We start from the raw sequence: 17,249 nt of genomic DNA, 5'->3' as shown, positions 1-17,249 counted from the left end.
ATTATTTAGATTTCAACCTGTCTGTGCAGTAACACAGCTAGTACACAATAATATAATATACAGTACATTGGACCTTTTCCTCAGAGATTACTGGAGAAGACATTCATGCAAGAACATGTACAATATAGTATTCTACATAACAACATTAGTACAGGGATACTTTTCACTGAATGCACAGATCAGAATCAACTTATCAATAAACAACATTTGAACTTTTATATGACTAACACAGTAAGCCATGCTACACAGCTTTTGCTAATCCAGTATTGATTTCTAAAATGCAAGTCTGCAGTAACACCTCACTGAGAGAGTACTGTTTGATTATGTACAGTCTTCCCTTTTATTTCGTTTTTTCCTTACATGTAGTATCTGTGAAGCGGATAATTTAATAAAAAACAACAACAAAAAAAAAACTGCTGGCAAAACTCTTATTGTTTGTATCACTACTGGAAAAGACCCTGGGGAGCCAGCTGAGGAATCCTTGCTATTGATTGGTTGGTTAAATAGAGGCCTATTAGCTTCAGTCAGGCTAGATTGATTATACAGCAGCAGAAGGAGTCAAGGCACAGAGCTGAGAGAGGCTGAGAGAGAAAAAAAAGGGAAGTGCGAAACAGAGAGCCGACCCAGCTTCAGTATGTGATTGCTGCTTCTGTCTGATCGCATAGATCTGCCTGCGTGCTCTGTGAACATCCTTGCGAGTTGCTTTGGTCACCTGAAGATGATTCTAGTCCGGGGGCCTTGACAGTAATTAGAGTGTGAGCCATGGGATTGCTTGTTTCATAATAATCCGGCATTCTGCATCTGCTGCTTTTCAAGAAGATTGTTTTGAAAGAGAGAGCAAGGCAGACTTTTAAGCTTGTGCCGTGGATTTCCTATTAAAGCATACAGGTAGGGAAACATCTTGTTCTGTTGCTCTGCATTTGTATTGTTGTAACACTCATCCTAGTGATAATTACCTTTACTACTATCTTTTGCAGACTTTGTGTTTTGTAGTTAGGTGTTAGCTAGCATTGGATGAAACTGTCCCCACAGATTGCATTCTTTCAGATTTAGTGAATGAGAAGATGCAGATTGCTTACTTTTTGTCATTAAGGGATGGCAATTGAAATCAAAATAAAATGGTTATTTTCAGAGTTCATAGTAGTGTTTATTATTTTAGACTGCATAGTTATGCACCAAGGCATATGTGTCTGCCTTTCAGCTCTAATCATGTATAGATGTGAGGCAAAGTCAAGTTCATACAGATGTTTGTGCATTAGTGTTGTGTGTTTAATTCCCTTAAATATGCTGAATACTCAATGTGCACACTGGTGCAATTAACTACCCTACACTACAATATACCATACACGTCATTTCCAATTTGTCCTAAACAGCACATTTGAAATCCTAAACTTCATATGCATTGTAAGTATAGTGCAGAGCTGACAGACATTCATTACATGCAAAAGTCTGCCAGCTCATTTACGGATATGCTGATTGATTCATTTCTCTTTTCGTGGGAGATGAGTACTGCAATCCTGTCTGCTAGACAGCTTTCTTGAATTTGACAGTGAACTGAATATCCTGCTGTTGCTACAGGTAAACTTGTAATATGCTGCTTCAGCACGGAAACAATTACCATGCTCTCATTTAAAGGGATCCACAAGAAAGGAACAGGCAGTTGCTTTGCCGTCATTGCAAATACTTGAATCTTCTTTCTTTTTTGTTTCTCTCTGTCTCACTCTCTTCTTTCATTGAATGCAAATCAAGGCTAAAAAAAGAAAGCATTGTAACTTTGGAGGGTAAAGATTTCACATGTTTCTATATGGTTTTAACAGAAGAAAGAATTTACTCAGCTACTCATGCTTTCTTTTTTTTACCCCCACTGCAAGCAGCAATTGCTCTGAATGTCACGTAGAGATTGTGTTGCTGCTGTGAACTGAATATCGCAAGTAAAAATCTGGTAGCGCTTATCATACCAGCACAGTGTGCAATTTGATGATGCAAAAATATAGAAGTATTTTCACTATTATGTTCCTGATTGCAACCTGCAAGTATGACTGTTAATATGGTTTGCTGCTGCTGCTGCTATTTCCCAAGCATACAGAGCTCTGTAAATACAAATGCAAAAACTAAGCAATGGAACTTGTGTTGCTAAGAAAAAAGATGAAGTTGAAATGATAGTTCTATATATTTCAAATAATCTACAAGTCAGTATATTATGAATTGTTTGTGTCACAATATCCATTGTATATATCACAACTTAGCACTGAGATTTTGTTGTCATTGCTATTATTAGGAATTATTGTCTATAATACAGAGGAAAGATCATTCATTTATTTTTGTTTTACTTGCCTTTATGGAGGAACAGGTTTATCTTATGTTTAACAGAAACAGTAATAAAAGCTCATTAAACACTGAAGATGTCATCCTGCACAGGTTAGGGGAATAGAGACCGCAGCTGAACTCCTAAATAATTGCCCTCCAATAGTCATTGTGCTCTTAGTAACACAGTGCTTCTAAAGACAACAAATGCATTCCTCTGTTGGCAATTTTGCCAATGTATTATATACTTGTTCTCCAAGTTAATCTGCAGTGAGAGTATTTAAGCAGACTTGTTTACAGTTTCTTGAAGTCAGTGCTCAATTAATTGTTTCCCGACACTGTGTTATCCACTACGGTTTAATAGCATCTATGAGTGTTTAGCTGCCTGTCTGCTATACTAATCTCACTCATTTAGAAAGTAATTTTGTCTCTACATGGCACAGAGGGCTCCTTGGAAATATAGTTCATTTATTTTGATAGAGACTTTAGACCATTAGGGGGCTCATTCTGATAGGGATTTCACAGTGAGGCATACCAGCAAGGCACAAAGGATTCTGACTGGAGGAAGTTCTGCCTGAATGGCTTTGCTTTGACTTTAAAAGCATAATTGTTTTCTACTGGTCTGCTGGAGTTTGCGTGGGATTTTTGTTTTGCTTTTCCTTTTCTCAATGCCTTCCTTTTCTTTTTTCCTGGGGTGGCGCTGCGGTTCCATTAGATTTATTTTTAAGACTACTCCTACTGGGAGCTTTGTGTCTGCAAAGAAGAAGGAAAAAAAAAAAAACTAAGGCAGGAGTCAAATGTACTATTCACAGTGGTGACTCACTGTTAATGAAAAAAGACCCATTCCATAAATAAGATACCTAGGGGCGGATTAAGTTTAAATTCATGCTGCATAAAAGGAGAAGGATTCTGTGCATATTTATCTCTGTAGTAATTCTAATAATTTATTGGGCTGCATAATATTTCTGTTGTAAATCTCACCATATTCTTTTTCCAGTTTCATAAACTCCTCCTGTTGCAGGTATCTTTTTCAGCTAAGGGAAAAAATATGTGCACATACTAACTTCATTACACTATACCTGCAACTTAATTGACAATAAAAAGTGAACGCACTGTATTACATCAAAATATATCATTTTATATTTAAGCAGTAAAATAAAAGAATCACATTTGCATGTTCTGTGCGGTTCTGCAGTTGTAGTTGAATGTGTATATTTATGCACTGTACAAAAAATCATGAGACAGAAATAATTACATGACACTCAAATAACTAAAGTATAATCTGGCATTGTTTTCTGCATTTACATTACTGAAAAAATGTATTAAGCAAAACTATGAATGTAATTTCTTGTATGCAATTTGCGTGCACTTGAATATCTTATTAAACCAAAACAAAGCAGAATTAGAGAAAAATATCACCAAATAAATGTGCATTAATGTAAATTTTCAATAAATGATATTTAAGCTGACAAAAAACCCACACAATTATAAATGGAAAAAACAACTTGAAACAAAATAAAAACAATCTGTTAACCAATCAGGCTTTCATAACTAACACCTGCATAGATTAGTTTTGACAGCTGCCATAGAAAAATTATTGGGTTTAATGTTAACAATTTTAAGCCTTGGCTTCTTACCACCTGTTCCAGTAACCAAAAATATGGTACACCAATATTCAAATTCAAATATCTAATGACTGTTGACTGGGTGGCTACCTCACTGCTTAAGTCCTGGGTTCAATGGCTGTGCAGACTGTATGTTGTCCCATCATCTTGCATGCATGTTTCCTTCCACATTTCAAAACATCTATATGTGTCTAGTTTATCTGTGGGTCAAAATTTGCCATCTATGTCAAGCATGGGTGCATGTGTGAGTGTGCCTCCAATGGACTGCAAACCTATCCAGCATTGATTCTTGCCTTGCACCCAATGTTGCCCAGATATGCACCAACTCCCTGTAGCCCTGAATTAGATGAGAATGTTACCAAATAACTGAATGGACAAGATCAGATCATTGCTTAAGTTCTTTTATTAAGCTTTTGTCATTTGGGTCCAAGTGTCTGCATTTTAATTTACTTTGATATACTTAGTGTTTGACAGCTGATATTTTAGCAAAAAAAGTAGCAAAAAATGAAATATTGTAGATTAAAAAATGCTTCACTTTCTGATGTGCATAAACATAGGGTAAAAAGCAGATGTTTATAATTATAATACGTTCAGGTGTTTTTCTTTGTGTATACCAGTTTCCCTTCCATATTCCAGAAACACATGTTAGCAGATCTAGATGGTTTAGGGCAGGGATGCCCAGCTCTGATCCTGGAGGTCCACCGAGGCTACAGGTTTTCGTTCTAACCATTTTCTGACAATATCCTGACATTTCAGAGCTAAAACACTAAAGTGTCATTATTTTCTAACTGAGAAACTGGGTTGGATCAAAAAACTTGCAGTGATTGCAGCCCTCCAGAACCGATGTTGATCACCCTTGGTTTATGGGGATGACTTGTCCCGCATCCCCAAATTTTAGGAATGGACCTTACCTTGCACCTACTGTACTGTTACACATTTAGGCTTATACGTCTACTTACCTATTGAACAAAGGCTCAAGAACCTGCAGATTTTTTGCCTTTAAAAAGTTTAAGGTGTTAGAGATTGAGAATAAGATATAAATGGATCTGGAAAATGCTGAATATGTTTCCCTTATTCTGTACCTCAAGGCTAATAATACTTTTTTGAAATAAGTCTGCATTTTTGTTAGTCAAGTAAAATTGTACAGTATATGACAAACCTGTGTAGAAGAAAGCAACTTATTAATTAAAGAAAACTACTTGTCCTCTACTCAGACATGTTTGATAAATCCTTATTTGAGTCAGTAATCAGGCAGGAGGACGCTTCTCCATTGCTTCTTTAATTTATTTGTCAGCAAATGCTGAAGAAGGGAGCTGTGGACTCTGGCCCAGACACAGACAGACGGACAACATAGTTCACCCAACACACTGTTTATTTACACTATATACAAATTTAAAGTGCACTCCAATCCCCAGTGCCACCAGCACCGATCCCCCAAAGTCCAGGCCTTACAGTCAAACAATGCCTTTCTGGCCGCCTCCAGTCCTCTCTCCAGCTCCGTCCTTCTTCCACCAAACTTCCGCCTTGACTGGAGGGAGGCGGCCCCTTTTATGGGAACCTGGATGGGCTCCAGCTGCTTCCCGGCAATCAGTCCTAGCCACACCCCAGTGTGGCGGAAGTGCCGGCTGCGCACCCGGAAGCCGTCTGGGTGTCCCCTGTCGTCTTCCCCCCAGCACTTCCTGGTGTGGCGGAAGTGCTGGGCTCCAGGGTTCCTCAGGTACCTGGGCGCCGCCTGGCGGTGGCCACGTGCCCCTACAGGGTTGGGCTTCCAAGCCCTGTACCCGAGGCCCCCAACATAACCAGGACGGACGCCCCCTCGCGGTCTGGAGGAGGCACAAGCCCTCCTCTGGTCCTCCTGGGCGTCCCAGCTGGGGACCACAGAGCATTCATCATAGTAGTCTGTTACAGAATTATCAAAATAATAAGGGCAGAGGTCCATTTAATGATTAACTGAATTTGCATAACAATGCTGCATTAATGCTTGGTTAAAATACATGAGATGATATAGCATTGAGCACAAACAGCCTAAAATAAAAGTCTTTCTTCAGTGTGGTGCTGAGGTGTCACCTGTTGCACTTGTGTTCCAATCCATGTGGTTAATTGTGCAGTGCATGCCCCCTACCCATTACAGTACGTCTTTGTTCTTCAGTATCACTTGAATTCGGCTCTTATTCTCTTATGAAAACTGTATACATGCCAACTAGCAAGTCTTACTAGATGCATGAAAGAACATTACATCAACTAGTTTCTTGAACAGTCCCACTGGAACATTGTGTTTGTTTACTTGACCATTTCAACAGTCTCTTCATGATATTAGAAAAACAAATGGTTATATATTTTAATGTGCACTGCAAACCAAAATACTTGTTTCCTCTATATAATTCTCTCACACCTGACTTCTGAAATGGATAACTTACTGAAGGATCAACAAGTTTAAATGTGAATTACAAGTGTTATCCAATGCTTAAAATTTACACCCAGACATTCTGAGGCAGGGGTTTGCAATGTGGGTCCTGGAAGACAATGGTGGCTGCAGGTTTTTGTCCCAATCCAACTTCTTAGTCTATTATTGCTGTTGAATTACTTATTGCTCAAGCAACATTTTTTTACTTTATTTTAGTTGTCTCAGTTGCTATGATTCCCCAATATTAATGGCATACCCTACCATTAATAGCCTTGATTGCTGCAGTTGTTTGCTTTATAGTTGCCTGTATACTTTAAACACTGCTTTCTTTGTTATTTTATATTATACTAGTAAATATATATTTATATATTTGTAGCTAGCACAAAGGGAGAAAATTAACCATGTATCTTAAGGAAGTGGGTCAGTTGTATTGGACAAAGAGCAATATGTCATGAGCAACAGAGAAAATGCTCTCTCTCTGACATCAGTACTTACAAGCAATTAACCAGCGACCCTGCAAAAACCACCCTGAAATCAACACTACCCTGGGTAAACTTTGAAATAACAACCGTTTAAACTTACAAGATTACTATAAAATGAAATTGAATGAAGTGATCTGTCCAGAATTCAACAGCTTCCGAAAAATCTACAAGACCCCTTAAAATTAAGACCTGTGGACAGCCTAACAGGTGAAATAGCTTACAACTTATCTAAAAGACTTTTTAACCATGCTCAAACATTTATCATATGACTCAGATGATTCTGTTAATAGTGCTGAGATGGCATTACACTGCCTGAAGAATATATCTATTGTTGATGATGAGATCATGATCTCTTTTGAAGTTGTGTCATTATATACTACAATCCCAATTCATCTGGCCACAGATACTTTACAGACAAAACTAAACAAGGACCCCACCATAACAGCATGAATGAAAATAACCACAAAGGACAGTGTGGATGTAATATCACTTTGCCAAAAAAAAAACATTTTAATGGAAAATAGTATACAGTGGAACCTCGGTTCACGACCATAATTCGTTCTAAAACTCTAAAAGACCATACGAACTGTATGTAAATATTTTTTTAAAAAGATTTTTAAGTACAAATATAGTTAATTATACGACAGCATAATAGTAAACTAAATGTAAAAAAACACTGAATAACACTAAAAAAACCTTGAGCAACAGAGAAAACGAACACTACAAGAGTTCGCGCTATAGCGCTACAAACCGCTCGCTAAAAACACTTATTTTTAATGAGTTTTAAGCACAGGGAAAAAAATGAACATTTGAAAAATCTGTAATTTTATCAACCACCAAGAAAAGTAATATTGCAACAATGCACGCTACGAACTGATCGCTGTAAACAGAAGTGAAGTGGAGGTTAAAATCCAATAGAAAATAGTCTTCATTAAATACAAAGAGGTTAAAACAATGCTCGGATCTGTCTCTTTAAAAACAAGCCTGGCGCATTCTTTAACTGCCTTCTCGGCCTTATGCGGCCAGCCGTCTCTCTCTCGTGTGCACAAATGATGTGTGTCTCTCTCTCGCGCGTGTGCATGGGTGTGTGTGTCTCTCTCGTGCGCACATCTGTGTGTGTGTCTCTCTTGCGCGCGCGTGTCTGTGTGTCTCTCTCTCGCGTTTGCCTGTGTGTGTGTCTCTCTCTCTCTTGCACGCGTGTGTGTCTGTTTCTCTCTGTCTTGCGTGTGTTTGTGTGTGTGAGTGTCTCTCTCGTGTGTGCGTGTGTGTGTGTGTCTCTCTCTCTCTCTCTGGCTCACTACACAGGGAATGCACAGGGAGCGACTGAACACGTGCAGAAATCATCGGTGTGCACAAACCGAAAGGGAAACTGGCTTATTCGTATACCAAGTCTGTGGTCGTGAACAGATGCAAAAGTTTGGCGAACTTTTTGGTCGTAAACCGATTTGTACGTGTTTTGAGATGTTCGTGAACAGAGGTTCCACTGTACACAGAAAGAAGGCACGCCAAAGGGATGTTTGTTATCAGGACTCTCAGCTGAACTGGTTATGCAGCAAAAACATGGCTCTAAGTCAGTGCAAACTTAAACTCTGGAAATGCTACATCGACAACACATTCATCATATTAAAAAATAACCAGCTGAATGAATTCTACAACCACATCAACTCAGTAGTCCCTGCAGTCCAATTCACGATGGAAAAAGAAATGAACGGATGCATCAATTTCCTTGACATTTCCATTGAAAGAGGTAACCACATCAGTGTAATTATGAGTGTTTATCATAAGGAATGTTATACAGACAAAATACTACACTTTTCAAGCAACCACCCTTCATTGCATAAATGGAGTTGTGCTTAGGAATTTGTTCAAAAGGATTAACACTCATTGTAACACAGTGGACACAAGAAAGAATGAAAGACATTATCCTTTGTGTCTGTTCACCTCAAACGGCTACCCCAAGACATTTATCAAACAATGCCTATATAGAAGATGCCCCAGACATCAGCCAACAGTCAACTCCAACTTTGTCCCGCATCATACTTACCACATCCTCCCTTATAATTATAGAGTGTCAGAAACTACAGCATGCGTCCTGTCCAGATATGGGATCAAGATAGTGTACAAAACTGACAGATACTTTTACAGACTGTCCTTTTCAATGCCAAAAGCAAGAAATGTTGTTTACAGCATTCCATGCAATGCACGCCCATATGTGAGACAAACATCTAGAACACTTGCAAAACATATACAGGAACACTGCAATGCTGCCAGAAGGAAGGACTCATGTTCTATGATATATAAACATAAAAGTTTCAATGCACACGTTTAACTGGGACACTGTGCAAGTAAAATTCAGGGGCAATACCAAGAGTGCCAGAGAGTTGGCTCAATCATGGCTCTCTAATGAAAACACCATTAACAAACACTTGGACTTGAACCCATCATATTCAGGCTTAAAAAGAAGAACATCCAAATAATAAAAAAGACTTTATGAGCAATAACCTTCTTAATTCTACCTTATTTATCCCCCCACCTCCTCCCCTCACTTGCTAAATAGTGCCTTTGATTCCAGTATTTCTAATCATTTTCCTCTGATGATGACACCTGATAGGCTGTTGAACGCTTAGAATTAAAAATCTGTTTTAAGATATGTGACCCATTTTCTTCCTTTGTGGTTCTGGAGCTACACATATGCAAACCATATCACAGACCTTCACTCCCATAGATATATATTGTGATCAGTGTCACCACTGGTTAGATATCCATAATGGCAGTGAACGTCGCTTATGTGCAGTTCAGTAGTTCCCCCTGCTCTTTTTTTCCTCCTGCATAATGCTGCCACCTGTAAACTCTTACTGTCTTAACTGCAAGCTGTCTCTCTGTTAAACAGTAAACCTATGGGAAAGAAACATAACTGCCCTTCAGAAACCCCCTCTTAAACAGTATTTCAGTGACAAACAAACACACTCTTGCCCATTCCCTTTGGGGGATCAGCTGTAGGCTTACCGTGCAACATGCTTCTTGCATGAGGTTTAGAACATTTAAAAGACTGAGCCCTGGTCAACTTAACGGCTCACTCTTCTGTCCTCTCTCCCTCAGACTGCGTCTGCTCCAGTCGCTGCTTCCGAACCACTGAACCTGCTTGATGAAGAAGACTTTGTGTTCTTTTGACCTGGAGAGGGGAGCTGGACCGCCACATTTAACAGTAGCAATCTGTGTGCTTTTCTGCTGTTGATAATCCCCTTTAGAATAAAGTCTTGTGTTTGTACCTGCCAAGTCAGCAATAAAGATTTTGTACCTTGGAAACCTGGTCCCTTTCAAGTCTCCTGTATAACTCTGTGACCCAAGCTTAGAACCTCATTTTTCAGGAATTGCACAGTAAAGTTCATTGTACTAGATATGTGCAATGATAATAAAGAAAACAATAATAAAAATAATACTTTAGTCTTAAACAATTGCTTTCACTGTATTTAATTGATCATTATTAGCCAAAGGATGCAAATGAAAAAGAAATCAACATTTCCCTGTCTAATGTGCTTCCATTTACACCTGTATGTTTTCATTGTAAACTACCTGGTTCAATAAAGTACTTGGATGACAGCTGAAGGGAAAAAAATGCAGGACTGAGAATTACTCACCAGCTTCAGGCTACAAATCATTAGATTAGATTAGAATGGAGTAGATAAGATTAGATAAACATTATCAATCCCAAGGGGAAATTCACAAGGATGATATCCTTGGAAAGGAAAAAAATCTACAATATAAGAATGTCTTGTAAAAATGAAAACTCTAACAATAAGATATGCAAATGGAATTTTGGATTTGTTTCTAATTAAGCAATTGGGCTGGAACAAAAACCTGCAGCCACTATGGCCTTCCAGGACCAATTTTTTCAGTCTCCTTTTGTAAGCTACAGAATAAATGAAGATTGAAATGTAATATTTAATAATTACAAATAATGAAAATGGGTGAATAAAATTGAAATGTTTAAAAAAGGTTGTCAATGCATAGTAAAATTCAATAGTTGATCTACAAACATTGAAGTTATTTTGTTATAAACCTATGAAGTATGATATATTAATTATGTTTCAGTTGTCACTTATTTTTGAAGAAGTATCCCACCTGATGTTTGCAGACATGTTAAGGGACTATGATATATACAGGCTCTAAGTAATAATCTATTTAATCTTATCCTTTAGGGTGTAAAGACAGACAAGGTATGACAATTCATTCCATCATCATGCAAAAATGGGGGTAATGTGATTGGAAGCAAAGAACAGTCTTTTCCCACTGGAGCCAAGCATTACAAAGCATTTTTCTAATGCATAATGAGTTAATGCACTCAACTCAGGCCTTGTATAAAGTCAGACTAAGCTAAACAAAATATTAATTATTCTTTGTAAAAGCCTACATTCTGTACTTTTCATAATAAAGTTTGCCTGCCAAATAAATATTCTCTGGCCACTTTATTTCCTCTGTATCAATTAATCTAACATGAATTTACAAATATCATAAAGAAAGCTATTTTAAACACCATTCTACTTTATGTTAATATTTTGTATGTTATAACAGCTGCGCTAAAGCAAATTATATTTGGCAGATGGCATTCAATGAGGGTAAACACAAATAACCATTCATCCATTTTCAGTTCCTTTTAATCTCAATTAAGTTTTCTACAGCACATGCTAAGGACAAAAACTGTATTGCATAGGATACCTACCAGTGCATTAGAAGAAGTCTGCAAGGTCAGTTTAGTTTTTCCAGGTACCTTTGTTTGTAACTGAATGTATATGAACTCTTAAGCCAGACATTCAAATCAAAACATGAAAAATGTAATGTGCTCTAAATGACATCAGTTTATTTAAATGAATGGAATTAGGTTTAAGTTACATTTAGGTAATAACAAAAGGGCTGTAGTTGCTGTATACTTCAATCTTAAGACTATATAATCCTATATATAAAGAGTGGGATATAATCCATCTAAGATCAAAAAACACAGAAGGTACCAAGAGGCACATTTTCACATCTTTAGTACATAGACCTCTGCCCAATTTGGTGGTATTTTGTCTCCTGTGATTTAAGAATACCAGTTCTGATACACCATTTGACTCATTTAGTGTAAAAGGAAAAAATGAGTAATGCAGAGAGGGATTTCTTCTTGCCTTATCTGTAAAGATATGGATATGTGTATAGAAATGAGAGTCATGATCATTTCATAAAAGGTGGTCAGTATCTAAAGGAAATCCATTATGCTTTTATCTCTCTGACACTTAGCAGATGGTCTACAGCTTTAACACACACACACACACATACATACAGTGTACACTATATATATATACACAAATATACCTGTATATATAGGTCTTTTTCTTAAAATTGTTTTCTTTCTTCTTCTACCTTCTGCATTACTGCACAGTCAGGCAGATACTAAGGTTCATTAACAGCATAACCATCTTTCAAACTGCTCAAGTCGCTTTCTCTGTCATAACAATAAACAATTCATATTTTTCATTTTTAATCATTTTCACATTTTTTACTGTTATTGGACATAAATATAGAAAGGGAATGCCTACAATTAAAAATACATTGTCTGCTGTTTAGGTAACTGTACAGTCTTGTATGCACTGCTCTAAAATTCTATGCTTTAACAAATCAGAACATGACTAATAATCCTCTAATATTCACTGACACATAAAATTACACAAATATGTAATCTCATTGGGCAAAGTACACATCAATCAATCAATCAACATTTATTTATATAGCACATATTCATGCAAAAAAAAAATGTAGCTCAAAGTGCTTTACAAAATGAATAGAAAAATAGAAGACACAATGAATAATCAGTATTTTGCATTACTTTTTATTTGGTAAGTAGAAAATAAGGCAACCCCATGTAGACAAAGAATGTAGACCCATGGTTCAGTATCTTGTACAAAAGCATTTAAAATAGATAGCATGAAGCAATCATTTTCTGTATGTACCGAGTGTGTCTTTTACATTGTAATGGAGGAATAATGTTGCACTTTTTCTTATAATAAAGATTTACGGTAGAAGATTTATTAATACACATTCCAATCATTTTCAGCAATTCTTCTGAAGATCTTCTGCAGTACTTAAGACGGATTATCCTGTTGCGTGATCCAGTTTTGCCCAAAAAAGTCTTATATTTTCTTTCTAGGATATACTGTAAACCACCACTGTACAGTTCATATTGACTAAACAAAGTGGAACTCACCTGCTGATGCAAATTACTTTTTCATTACTTTCAGTTTTGGCACGATTAAAGCATCGTCTCAAATTGAAATACAATACACACAGGGGGGCTGCATTCCTTTAGTTTTGACATGTGGTCTATGAACATGAATTAAAATGCAATACACTTTTATTTTCCATTTCAAACTGACAATAAAATTGTTTGCCAAAGTGAAAAACAATTGATTGTTTCGTTTGTTGTTTTTGATTATGACATGATAAAACTATGCCAAATAAAATGTCCCACTTGCATATCAATGTAGCTAACTCCTTGGATTGCATTTAATTTTGGTAAAAATAATCTTCCAGAAATTTGCATTGTACATAACTAATCAATGTGATTCATAATAATGGTGATGACTTCTCAAAAACAGCAAGAATTACAAATTCAAATTGCATCACAAAAAATCAATGAAAGGGTTATTTAGAAGGGCCCTATTCTTCAAGCACCAATGTATAACTGAAATGTTCAGGCTGCACATGCACATTTTTTCTAGATAAGGAATTACAATTATCATGTCATTGATATTAGAAATTAGAAAAAGTAATTATGATGAGCTGAGCTTGCTATGGACATTATAATATTGTTAAGTTATTAAAGTGATTTTACTATTTATTTTTATTTTATACCCCAGTATACTTTACCCAAAATAATGCTGGAGTAAATGCACACATGGAAAAAAAAAAACAAACCCTAAACTTTCAAATCAGTTTAGCAAATTAAAGTAAATTATGCAGAAGTAGAGCAATTAGTGATTATTTCTAAAGCTGGCTCATTTTTAAGGTGTCACTTGATATTATTCAAATTAGTGTAACATTGAAATCATAATTTGAAACTAGCAAGCATGGTTTAAAAAACATTCAAGAATCACTCATTTTTTTCTTAATTATCTTATTAGTTAGTTGGAGTAATTGCTCCATAAATATGTCTGATTCTGATGGTGACATGTAGTGAATGCTTGCACGCCGTCAAACCCAAGAATTTCAATGTCAAATAGTATCCCTTATTTTTAATGTATTGCTTATTGAGATTTACTATGTGTTTTATTTTTAATTATAAACGGAGCAAGCAACCTAAAAGGTTAAATAATAAAGAATCATCATTCTTATCATAGTAGCTGTTAATGCATTTGTGGCATGTTCTGCATGTCCTCATTGTGTCTGTATATGTCTTTCTCTACATCTCTCCACATTTCCTCACATATCCAGAAGAAGCACAGATTAAGCTAATAGCTGGGTAACACTTGAGATTAGCTACTACCTACTGTAGAATCAATCTGTTATTCACATGCTGTCATGTACCAAGACATCAACAAAGGCTTCTTTTGGTTTTAACACTTACAAATAGTAGTGTTTATATACTTGTGTGCAATGTGACACACTAGAATATCTACACATGGTGGAAGAAATTTGTTTCTTAATATTGCATACTTCAGCACAATCCTTAATTAATGCGTAATGAGATCAAATGAAGCTTTCGTATTAACAAACAATTTTAATAACACTTCACAAGCTGTTTATACTGCACAGAGATGAATGACCATTTTATTGATGTTTTGCAGATGGTTTTAAGACCAAAATAAGTCCTTGGTAAGGTTTTATTACATAACAGTGTGTGACTAACAGATGCATTTTAAGTATCATTAATCCTAAAGGGTTACTAATTGTTGATTCTAATTTGGCACCATATTGGTGCTAGTATAAGTGTATCCTATGATAGACTGGCACACAGTTCAGGGTTGGCTCAGGAACTACCAGGTTTTCATCAGTATTAGCCTGTGTAACAAAAAGGCGCTACATAGGCGCCTGACCGGACACAGAAAGACACAGAGGCACGTCTAAAACAAACAAGATTTTTATTTTTCTTCACCCGTGGGCACACGTCTTCCCTGTGACCCACAGGCAATACACAGTCCCAAGCAGCAATCACAACAGAACCAAACACTCTTCTCCAATAACACCACTCCTCCACAAGCATAGTCCTCCTCCTCCCGACCCTGGCTCCCTGAGTGGTGGTGGCTGGCCCTTTTTATAACCCACCCGGAAGTGTTCCTGGTGCTTGACCACCTGGTACTAATTGCACCTCCGGGTGGGGCTGAAGATTCATCCAGCCAGGCTGCTGAGTCCATGCAGCTCCCCCTAGCAGCTATCCGAGCCCCTACCAGGCTGTGGAAGACTCCATCTCCCATGGAGCCCTGCGGGTGGTTGAGGAATCACCGTTAGCCAAGGAGGCTGCCACCAAGCATCCCGGGGGAGGTATTGGACTGCCCATGATGGCTCCCCCAGAATATAAGCAGCAGGGGCGTCCCTGCCGGGCATAGGACCGGGCTGTCCTTCACACCTGTTTAAAGTCAGTGTGTTATGAACTGTGAAAGTTTACAACTTAAACAGCAAAAAACTGACCTTTTACCTCCAGCACACATCTACTCTAGGCTGACACTCTGACTTGTTTAATCCATGCAGTCCAATGGAGAAAGAAGCTTCCCTTAATAGCTCCACAGGAATTTTTCTGATTTTTTATTTTTGTACTGCAACTTAGCATAAATTAAAACCATTGCTTTCAGTCATGCAAAAAAAATTGGCCAATTTATTCATACAGTTAAAAAAGGATGGAAAAATGCATAAACAGATATGGGCACCACTGAGCCCCAAACAGTAGACACAACTACAAAACGCAGGTTCAAATATAAGGAGCTTAATTTAAGCCAGTACCTTCACAGGTATTACATTTTCTCCTTCTCAGATAATATAACAAAGACACAAGCTTTTTTTTCCATCTTCCACGCCTGCAACATACTCTCATCGACCTCCTACTCACTCTAACTTCTGAAGCAGGAAAATTGTCCTATTTTATGCCTGACCTGGGAGTACTTCCAGTGCTGTTCATGATGGAAACACTTCAGGATCAGATAGAATCCCTCCAAAAAGGGGGTAGTGCTCCTCGCAGCACTCAAGAACCCCGACAGAGCTGACACACAAGATTACAATTCCCATCCTGTCATGTGGCTATCCATATGTGGTCCTGCCAATAGGATACTTACATCATGTGTAATTGGGGAGACTATGACCCAATGTGAAGCAGCCATCATCTGTATTTCTGAACAGGTCTCCATTCTGAGAAAAGTACAAACTCCCATCCCAGTTGGGACACCAATCCATCTCTGTCCTTCCATTATGGCCTCCATCACTGGTAAGGAACCAGGTTTCATCTCATTTAGGACACCTGAGCATCGAGGATGGTACTCACATTAGTTAAAACTCTTGTTTCATTTGCAACATTTAATCTTATGAATGCTTACCTCTTACCAGCTGATTCTTCTTTTTTCCAGTTATTGGCAGACTGGGATAATGAACCATTGCTGCCAGCTACTGAACAGAGACTCTTTGCAATTTAAGTTCCCAGACTAAAACCAATGATAAATCACTGGCAGATTTTACATGATCAATAAAGTGCTTTTGTTTGCTAAAAATGCATTTTATTCTCAGTTACCTTATTACTGATTTACTTTAAGGTTTGATGAAAATTTCTATTCATATTCCTAATAAACTCACTATATATCAAACAAAAGATCACAAAATGCTGTATTATATAATTTTTTGTACCATATTAATCAAAATTTCCTGGTCTATGAATACCAATATACAAGTAATATTGAAGTAAACCAGAGTAACCACATTTTTCTCTATTGATAATAATGTGTTCCTTTCTAGATTCATGATGATATTAAATTTTATCTCAATCCACTATTTACAGCTGAAACAATATATTCCTTTATGCATGTGTTCTTATAGGATTTGCCACTCATTTAAACATATTTTTTGATTATACATTTGACTTTACCTCAGAATCTACTTCACTTTTATTCAATGCCAGTTATGGTATGGGTCTCTTCATTGCCATATCTCCTTTATATACAGGAAGCCACAAAAAATCAGCTTATTTTAGCAGAACACTTTAAATATCTAGGGGTAAACATAAAAAGGAAATATAAAGATTTTTTTTAAAAACAATTTTGCTATCAACTTGGAAAAAAAATCAAAGAAGATGTTAACAGATGGTCTGCACTTCATCTCATATTAGCATGGAGAATCAATATTGTCAAGATGAACCTCCTTCTCGGGCTCCTTTTTCTATATTAGAGCATCTCTATTTACATTAACAAATAATTCTTTAAGAAA

General features: G+C 37.0%; 1 protein-coding gene across 5 annotated transcripts in view; it reads left to right on the top strand.

Moving 5' to 3' along the window:
- The first annotated feature begins 544 nt into the window (after positions 1-544).
- The window catches only part of LOC120530412 (cadherin-18), a 1,801,315-nt gene continuing 1,784,610 nt past the window's right edge, over positions 545-17,249 (top strand). For all 5 annotated transcript variants that reach the window (XM_039754902.1, XM_039754900.1, XM_039754901.1 and 2 more), the window contains exon 1: positions 545-888. The gene's annotated coding sequence lies outside the window, so the exon portion shown is untranslated. The remainder of the gene's footprint in view (positions 889-17,249) is intronic.

The sequence above is a fragment of the Polypterus senegalus genome, chromosome 5, assembly GCF_016835505.1.
Source record: "Polypterus senegalus isolate Bchr_013 chromosome 5, ASM1683550v1, whole genome shotgun sequence".
In the NCBI taxonomy this organism is placed as follows: Eukaryota; Metazoa; Chordata; class Cladistia; order Polypteriformes; family Polypteridae; genus Polypterus; species Polypterus senegalus.
This window is presented reverse-complemented; position numbering and strand designations above follow the sequence as displayed.